The sequence below is a fragment of the Vanessa cardui genome, chromosome 30 (genome assembly GCF_905220365.1).
Source record: "Vanessa cardui chromosome 30, ilVanCard2.1, whole genome shotgun sequence".
Taxonomy (NCBI): Eukaryota; Metazoa; Arthropoda; class Insecta; order Lepidoptera; family Nymphalidae; genus Vanessa; species Vanessa cardui.
In genome coordinates, this window is record NC_061152.1 from 887,055 (window position 1) to 897,303 (window position 10,249).

Genomic DNA, 10,249 nt, shown 5'->3' on the forward strand with positions numbered 1-10,249 from the left:
TTTGGTAGTTCGACGTAAAAAAGAGGATTTATATGTATTTTTTCCTTTTTTTCTTGTTATGTTTTGACAATACTTAACATCAATTGCGTTTTAACATACATGTAGTATATAACATAAATATGTTAAGTAACGAAGTGCTTTGTAGGCAACGAATGCTTTAATGAAAAAAGTTTCCTATGTATAATACGACTCAACTTAGATGTAGCATCGGCAAATTTAATAAAACCGATCACTGCCGATTCACACAACCAATAGAAAAAGCTCCCTATCGCGCCGTTCGACGCTATTCGTCGCTATAGATTCTCGCGTCAGTTCGACCCGAGACAGCGAGTGCGTGTAAAGCGACGCGTCAAATTGACGAATATATTAGGTCGTATGATATTACAAGTTATTACGTTTGTGTAAAGATCATATTCACATAAGAAATACATACTGATAATTTGGTATAGCGTACTTAATTCGGATGTGATATACGTACCACAGATTACATTACAAGCAAATGACGACACCGACCCCATTATAAGAAGCGTTATCACGCGCTATTTAAATACGGAATTATTAATATGATATTTTTCGGCAAATATGTACTAGACATAAAGAAATCAACAATTTACTGAGTTTCTTAACCTATAATTAATAAAATAAAAATGATTTTAAACCAGCCAAATAGCCTATTGATGTCTTTCAGTCTAGACGCGTTCTCTAATAAACGATGGCTTAACTACGTGCCCTAAAGCCTCATATATCTCATAATAGATCGTCGTAAATGAAGAGGTGCTCCTCTATAAGAGATCTTTTGTGCCTCGCCAACGTGTCTAAGGCTCAATAGACTATTAGAACAGAGTTTAATGTGTTATTAATTAGTATTCACTGAGTCGTAGAGGCTTGACATAAATCGTACAGTGGACTCTAGTAATTGGTATTAAAATTGACGCTTTAATAAAACTGCTAATGAAAAGTTTGATGTTATTTAAAAGGTCAATATGGACATTCTGTTTTCCCACTGCTGAACTAAGTTCCTCCATTTGAGTAGAAGATTAGGAGTATTGTCCACGACGCTGCTCCATTGCTCGCATGTGGCTGATTTCCGTAGAATTTTTTTTTGATGGTGTAAGTTGGCGGACGAGCATATAGGCCACCTGATGGTAAGTGGTCACCATCACTAAGAAATATTAACTATTCCTTACATCGTCAATGTGCCACCAACCTTGAGAACTAAGATGTTATGTCTTTTGTGCCTGTAGTTACCCTTTCTCGCTCAATTCTTTCAACTCAAAATTAACAAGCAATTCTTATCTCGTTATTTGTGAAGTTTACTTGAATGAAGCGCCTTGATTTGTATATATCCAGTTATCAAATTTAGTCTAAAATCCAAGAGTACATAGATTGCTTTTGATCTTTAAGGAGTTTCTCAGTCTGGCCAATCCTGGGTTTTCAAATAGAAAATTTATAATCTATAAATAATCTTATTTAGACTAATAAAAAGACAATTAAACAATGTGAAACACTTAACAATGTGAGCTAATCACGTGCCGACAGCGAGACGACACGAGCACGAGAAAGAAAGTAATCCTAGTCTTTTTTATATGTGTGAAGTATTGCTGTTGGCCCTACTGGCCTTTACAGCGTCACCGGACGCGTACTAATGTCCTCAGCCCTTAGGTTGAGCGCTGAGCTCGGATTTAGAGTTCGTCTTGGAATGTTGCCTATGAGATCGCACCTCGGCTCAGAACGAAGTCGGTGGGGTGTGATTCTAAGCACTGAATGAGTTTACTGACGTCTCGGCCGCCTCCGTGACGTCACTAATCTGGGTCCTCGTTTCCGCCGGCGGACACGTTGTGTGTGTGAGGTGTGTTGTGGTGAGCCTTGTGGCTCGTTTGCGATAGTTAAGCTATCATTTTCGTCTGTGGGACGAGACATGACTGAACAATCAGTGGATTGCTGTGTTGTTTAGCTCTCTCAAAGTACGCGGTGGACAGTATTTTGAGATGCTTCGCGAGCCTCTAGTCTACGAATCGCACACCTTATATAGCCTGTAGCAGGCAGGTGGTTTTCCCTACGAATCGTCTTCGTCGTTCAGGACGTGCATAGGTCGCCTGAGTCTATCCTAGTCTTAGAATCGTGCACGTTTTATAGTTTGTAACAGGTGGATTGGTTATGGTAGGGATGTCACTCCTTATAGTAATGTATAAATAACATTTGAGCTGTGGTCTATCAGTCTCAAATTGACTTATCTAAGTATATATACAAGAAGGATTGAGAGACGTAACAACTTTTCTTTTATACCAGAGATAATATTTAAAAATTGTCACTTTTCCCTAAGATATTTTCAAAAGATTATCGTTCTTATAATGTTGTTTGATATAGATAAAAAAACAGTATCTTCTTTTTGGTAATCTAAGACATTTAGCCATAGTCATTTTTTTTTTCTTGTTAAATGACACTTAAAAAATGCCTGTGTTATAAGGCACAAGTTCTATTAGTTTTCATCCCACTTGGACACGTAAAATCAATTCAAAATTATCTCGTATTGTATTAGTTTTATCCGCGCCATCTCGAAAAAGAAATGATTAATATACCTACCATCGAAATTGAAACTATGGGGTACGATACCCGGAACATCGGGTATGGACCGGGATGTGGACGATGAGAACACTCAAATATTACGACAGATGGGCAACTTTAGGAGGAGGAAACCTGGCAACCCCATCAAAAATAAGCACGTCTGATAAGTGTTGACACATTATGAATATATTGGCTGTGTTTTTTCTTGCACTTGACGAAATAGGGGCCTTATAAATTATCGTTCGTTTTTCAAATGATTAAATACACAGAATATAAACGGTTTTTCTTTATTAATTTTGAATAAAAACAGTTGGATGTTTTTTTTTTTAAATAATGTTCTTGCATATTAATTATTATTTTGTGTATTCAATCAACGTAGTGTGTTAAATCGGCGTCGTAGCGAGGGTCTTCTAAGGGCATTATCTTAATTAAAAAAATGTTGTATCGATACAAATTCTTGTACTGTAAGTTAAATAAGAATAACAAATATTGGTGCGCTTTAATTAAATTAAATTAATTTTTTGATGAAAGATACGATATCGCTGTCAAAAATAAACTGAAGAATAAAAATATATAACAAAGTTATTCAATGATATAAACATTCTAATAACTATGTGTCCAAATCTGTTGAGGTATTAAAACTTGTCTTGGAATAAAGTGACAAACATACATACAGTCGGGGCAAGAAAAGATTCGTCACCTTAAGATCTATTTCCGTGTGCTCAGTACGAGCGATAATCTGCTTTACCGATCGAGAATGACATATTGCGTCGCAATGATTTGACGTTTGGATTCAAAAGGTACTAAGAGCTTAAGACTCGATAAAAGAATTAATTTGAAAACTGACGAAGGTTTTCTTACTCTGACTGTATATGAACTCATTGCAAAGCATTCTCGTAAAGGCGCTCATGGCTACGATGCTGATTTATATTATAATATTGTACTTACACGTTTTAACCATAAATAACAAATATAATCAGTTTGATACTTCAAAATTATACAGTTTTAATTGTTCTTTAAATACGACATGAAAATAAATAAATAAAAATATTTATGGGAAATATATTTGCAAACGCTGGCAACACAGATTTGTTTACGTCAAATTTGAAATAAAGTTAAGATTCGTTTGTTAACGTTCGTTACGAATAAAGAGTAAGCAAAGTCGTCCTTTAAATATAGATTTCTCATGAAGATAACTTCCTAAATTACTATGTGTTGTGTGTGGGACGCTTTCGAATAACGCCTGTCCATAGCGTTCGAATTTCGAATGTAGTAATTGGGCTTATAATGATTGAATGAAGAACACATTATAGAGATTTATGCAATGCTTACTAAAATAATCGCCCAATGTTTCACAACAAAATGCTCGTTTAATCACGACTTTTTAAATTAACAAAGTTATAATAATTCATTGTTGCCGTTCACGATGTTATACGCGATTTAAGCTTGAAACCGATTATTTAAATCTGCACGCAAAACGCTTCAAAGAATGTCAAGCTGACTTCGTTTTAGAGGTCTGTTAAAGAAATTGTAAAATATATAAAAAAAAAAATATAACAGTGTGTACAGTTTATTGAAAATCGACCAATCAGTAAAAATGTTTGCCAAATATCTTAGTGACGTAGTAATATTTGCAATGCTTATCGTTTATTCCACGAAACGAGCTCCGATATAGAATCGTTCTCGCGCGCTGATTGGTTAAAACGCGTGACCTTCACGATGTCATATGCCGGTTTTTCGCGCCCATTGGTTGAAACTCGTGACCTTGAAGATGTTACAAGCCGGTTTTTCTCTAGCCGCGCGTATAGACCAATGAGATTCGAGTATATGGTTCCTTAGGAGTTTGTATTGTGGAATGCGCTGTAGTTGGTTAGATCGATGTAGATTTTGATCTCGTTTATGAGAAGCTAGATTTGTTTTGTCGTTCGATTAGATGGTTAGGGTTCGTGCAATAATCGCCATTGTGTAATTATAGATAAGCTTTAACTAAAATTAGATACACATTTTTATCTATCATTTAATACGAGTAGTTTTTTTTTTTAATTTAATTTTGGTAATTAATAGATTGTTAATTACGGTCAGATATTCATTCGCGTCTAAATATTGTTAAAAGTAAGTTTGACAGTCGTAAATGTCCCATTGGTTTCAGCGATTATGGACTTTGATGTTATAACACCAAGGTTGAAAATATATTTGCAAGTAAATAACTCTTTAAAACAAGTCAATTAAATACCGCGAATATCACTTAAGCGTGTTTTGGTAGTTCGACGTAAAAAGGAGGATTTATATGTATTTTTTCCTTTTTTCTTGTTATGTTTTGTCAATACTTAACATCAATTGCGTTTTAACATACATGTAGTATATAACATAAATATGTTAAGTAACGAAGTGCTTTGTAGGCAACGAATGCTTTAATGAAAAAAGTTTCCTATGTATAATACGACTCAACTTAGATGTAGCATCGGCAAATTTAATAAAACCGATCACTGCCGATTCACACAACCAATAGAAAAAGCTCCCTATCGCGCCGTTCGACGCTATTCGTCGCTATAGATTCTCGCGTCAGTTCGACCCGAGACAGCGAGTGCGTGTAAAGCGACGCGTCAAATTGACGAATATATTAGGTTGTATGATATTACAAGTTATTACGTTTGTGTAAAGATCATATTCACATAAGAAATACATACTGATAATTTGGTATAGCGTACTTAATTCGGATGTGATATACGTACCACAGATTACATTACAAGCAAATGACGACACTGACCCCATTGCCATACATTATAAGTAGCGTTATCACGCGCTATTTAAATACGGAATTATTAATATGATATTTTTCGGCAAATATGTACTAGAGATAAAGAAATCAACAGTATACTGGGTTCCTCAACCTACAGTTAATAAAATAAAAAGGATTTTAAACCAGCGAAATAGCCTATTGATGTCTTTCAGTCTAGACGCGTTCTCTAATAAACGATGGCTTAACTACGTGCCCTAAAGCCTCATATATCTCATAATAGATCGTCGTAAATGAAGAGGTGCTCCTCTATAAGAGATCTTTTGTGCCTCGCCAACGTGTCTAAGGCTCAATAGACTATTAGAACAGAGTTTAATGTGTTATTAATTAGTATTCACTGTGTCGTAGAGGCTTGACATAAATCGTACAGTGGACTCTAGTAATTGGTATTAAAATTGACGCTTTAATAAAACTGCTAATGAAAAGTTTGATGTTATTTAAAAGGTCAATATGTACTGTCTGTAAATTTCCCACTGCTGAGCTAAGTTCCTCCATTTGAGTAGAAGATTAGGAGTATTTTCCACGACGCAGCTCCAATGCTCGAATGTGGCTGATTTCCGTTGAATTTTTTTTTTATGGTGTAAGTTGGCGGACGAGCATATGGGCCACCTGATGGTAAGTGGTCACCATCGCCCACAGACAATGACGCTGTAAGAAATATTAAGTATTCCTTACATCGTCAATGTGCCACCAACCTTGGGAACTAAGATGTTATGTCTTTTGTGCCTGTAGTTACCCTTTCTCACTCAATTCTTTCAACTCAAAATTAACAAGCAATTCTTATCTCGTTCTTTGTGAAGTTTACTTGAATGAAGCGCCTTGATTTGTATATATCCAGTTATCAAATTTAGTCTAAAATCCAAGAGTACATAGATTGCTTTTGATCTTTAAGGAGTTTCTCAGTCTGGCCAATCCTGGGTTTTCAAATAGAAAATTTATAATCTATAAATAATCTTATTTAGACTAATAAAAAGACAATTAAACAATGTGAAACACTTAACAATGTGAGCTAATCAGACAGACAGCTAATCAGATAGACGACAGCCTAGCACGAGCGCGAGAAAGAAAGTAATCCTAGTCTTTTTTATATGTGTGAAGTATTGCTGTTGGCCCTACTGGCCTTTACAGCGTCAACGGACGCGTACTAATGTCCTCAGCCCTTAGTTTGAGCGCTGAGCTCGGACTTAGAGTTCGTCTTGAGGGTGTTGCCTATGAGATCGCACCTCGGCTCAGAACGAAGTCGGTGGGGTGTGATTCTAAGCACTGAATGAGTTTACTGACGTCTCGGCCGCCTCCGTGACGTCACTAATCTGGGTCCTCGTTTCCGCCGGCGGACACGCTGTGTGTGTGAGGTGTGTTGTGGTGAGCCCTACGAATGGCTCGTTTGCGATAGTGAAGCTATCATTTTCGTCTGTGGGACGAGACATGACTGAACAATCAGTGGATTGCTGTGTTGTTTAGCTCTCTCAAAGTACGCGGTGGACAGTATTTTGAGATGCTTCGCGAGCCTCTAGTCTTTTTTTTTTTTGTGTGTTGTGTATTGCTGTTGGCCCTACTGGCCTTCACAGCGTCACCTGACTTTCGGGCGAGAACTAATGTCCCAGCCCTGAGGTTGAGCGCGGGGCTCTAAATTAAAACTAAAGTTCGTCCTGAGGGTGTCTCCTATGAGATCGCACCTCGGCTCAGAACGAAATCGGTGGGGTCCTCTAGTCTACGAATCGCACACCTTATATAGCCTGTAGCAGGCAGGTGGTTTTCCCTACGAATCGTCTTCGTCGTTCAGGACGTGCATAGGTCGCCTGAGTCTATCCTAGTCTTAGAATCGTGCACGTTTTATAGTTTGTAACAGGTGGATTGGTTATGGTAGGGATGTCACTCCTTATAGTAATGTATAAATAACATTTGAGCTGTGGTCTGTCAGTCTCAAATTGACTTATCTAAGTATATATACAAGAAGGATTGAAAGACGTAACAACTTTTCTTTTATACCAGATAATATTTAAAAAATCGTTACTTTTCCCTAAGATATTTTCAAAAGATTATCGTTCTTATAATGTTGTTTGATATAGATAAAAAAAAAACAGTATATTCTCTTTGGTAATCTAAGACATTTAGCTATAGTCATTTTTTTTTTCTTGTTAAATGACACTTAAAAAATGCCTGTGTTATAAGGCACAAGTTCTATTAGCTTTCATCCCACTTGGACGCGTAAAATCAATTCAAAATTGTCTCGTATTATATTAATTTTATCAACGCCATCTCTAAACTGAAATTAATCAAATTTGACGGAACTAAGTAACTAACGCTATCTCTTTCTCGAGTGTGCTGTTAAAATGGGATAGCAAATGTCATTTCAGTTAAATTGCTCTTAGTCCATTGAAATGGTACATTGATTGAACATTTTCTAGAGGACGCGTTTTATTTATAGCATGTAGTGGGGGTTAATAATTAACCCCAAGTTTGTGGGATTGGCACCCTTGTACCCCACCCGCCATCTTGAAAGGGGTAGAAATATATTTTTAACGATATCTCCGAACTATTAATCTTACAGAAAAAATTTAATGACATTTTTTTTCACAGGCTCACAGTTGCCCGTGCCTTGTGTTACATTTTACATTCAACATTTTGAGACACTCGTGATGAGACTTTTAACGTTAGACTGATTCGCAATTCACAATAAAAATATTCATATTTTAAATATACTCAATGATAGATTTTTATATTTTCACGTATATTACGACACAATATCTCTTTCTCAATATCAATATTTATTTCTCATGTGAATATGATCTTTACACAAACGCAATAACTTGTAATATCACACGACCTAATACATTCGTCAATTCGACGCGTCGCTTTACACGCACTCGCTGTCTCGGGCCGAACTGACGCGGGAATCTATAGCGACGAATAGCGTCGAGTGGCGCGATAGGGAGCTGCTTCTGTTGGTTGTGAATCGGCAGTCATCGGTTTTATTGAATTTGCCGATGCTACATCTAAGTTGTATCGCACTGTAACTTTTTCCTGATATATCAAATTTTAACACATTTAAATTTCCTCGAAAATAGATTTTCCTAAATACTAATTCCCTTATAATATACACAAAGTGGTGCCAATAATATAGTTCATTGTTAAATCATTTAAAAATATACACAGTAGCGACTGTTATGCAATCTCCGATTTGACAGAACCTAAATATTGCTATCTCTTTCTCACCTATCGTGTTAAACAAAGATAGTATGTATTTTAGATACAAAACCGGTATAATATATTATATTAACGCAATAAATACTTTATATTTAAAATTGTTAGCGTTGATGGTTTTTGTAGTTGCGAATACTTTAATACGCGTGTGTGTTATAAGCCTAATATATGCATAATTATAGGTTTGATTCCAAAAAGTTTGTATAATTTAGAATAGTGTTGTTTTTTATATATATAAAAACCGTAATCAATAAATAAATATCTAAATATTGGCAGATTTTAAATAAAGTACTAAGATATTGAAAAATATGACATATATTACTTAATAAACATCAATTATTAAAATGTCACAATTAAAAAAAAAATAGAAAAATAATGATTCTAACGATACCATATAGGTCTACGTAGTATATCTACGTAGATATATAGAAATTATACGGTCTTAAATATAATACTGGATATATTAACGTGGACCCTGCAAACATATAACTGTTATGTATCAATAATGTGTTAATTTATATGCACGTATTTAGTAAAAAAAAAATACTTCGAAGCACTATCTCGTATGCCTTTATCAGTTTGTTTAAAAAAAAAATAACTGAGGATTTTTTTCGCGTGAATCTCATTTACTTACATTAATAATCTAAAAAATAGTCTTAGATATTCATATTCACTGCATTATGTCTAATATAACTTAGTTTTAGTTGCAAGTATTGTTTCATTAGTAATTGTGATTAGTGTTTCACTTTTTATATGGATATTTTTCCCGCGTTTTTATCTGTCAATGTAGGTTTTCGATGTTATCGATAAGATGTTTGAATAATGGAATACGATATTTTCATACATTTTTAAAAAGTTTGATGCCAAAGCAATATTTTTTTTTTTAATTAAATGTAATAAATTTTATCCTCTCTCTGACTATAAAAAAATATATATTTATTTTATGCATGTATCGTAACGTTGATTAAATAAATAAATAAATACAATAATAATGATTAAATAATTTTTTGATGAAATTTTTTATTCGATTAGACTCTGATTAAACATTTCGATAATTTTGTAAAGAAATATTTTTAATCTGTTTCCTTTTTGCAATGTTTTTCTTTTAAAAACAATTTGACTGAGTGATAAGGAAATTCAATAAGTATTTTAAACATTTTCAAAATGGCGCTTCTGCAGTCAAGATTAAATTACCTGAAAAGAGCATTTATACATTTTTAAATTTTAATGGATGAAATGATTCCTAAATGGCGGCTTCGCGCGAATATGTGTAACGTGTACTTTAAAATTTCAATCCTTAGCTTCAGCAATGCCATATAAATGTTTTACATTTTTAGGGACACTTTTTATACACGAAAATGTTTTTCTTTACTTTAATACTCGATTTTTTTGTACTTATTTACGCCGACGATCAATATTTAAAAAAAACTCTAGGGAATTGATCTGCACTATGCAAAAATTGTACTGTTTTAATATGGTTTGTAAAAAATAAGTAATTGTGTCCAAATATTGAGAGAGAAATATAAATAACGTGTCATGTATATCAGTATATTGCTTTTAGATTATTTTTCAATATATTGTACCAAAAATGTTCTATGCGATCACAGTGACCTAAAACTTTTATTATAAAAAATTTAAATTGTTAAAAATAATAATTTGATTTTTTATATTGATACAAAATCC